Below are 278 nucleotides of genomic sequence, written 5' to 3'. Positions count from 1 at the left end.
ATAGGTATCAGTTAAACACTGGTATTGATATAATAACATATTCCCTCCACAGAAATTTCTGGCTTTGTGCCAAAATTTGAAGCCAATCCTATAACTGAGAGGAAAGAGACAAAATGCTTAGTATCACTTCATTTGTCTTTACATTCTGGGTTCAAATTCTGTTGAGGTTGACCTTGCCTTTCATGATTACAAGGTTGATAAAATAAGCACCAGTTAAACACTTGATGTTATCGACTTTCTGCCTCCCTTGAAATTGTTGTCCATGAGCCAAAATTTGA

Source organism: Octopus bimaculoides, chromosome 18 (genome assembly GCF_001194135.2).
Source record: "Octopus bimaculoides isolate UCB-OBI-ISO-001 chromosome 18, ASM119413v2, whole genome shotgun sequence".
Lineage (NCBI taxonomy): Eukaryota > Metazoa > Mollusca > Cephalopoda > Octopoda > Octopodidae > Octopus > Octopus bimaculoides.
This window is presented reverse-complemented; position numbering follows the sequence as displayed.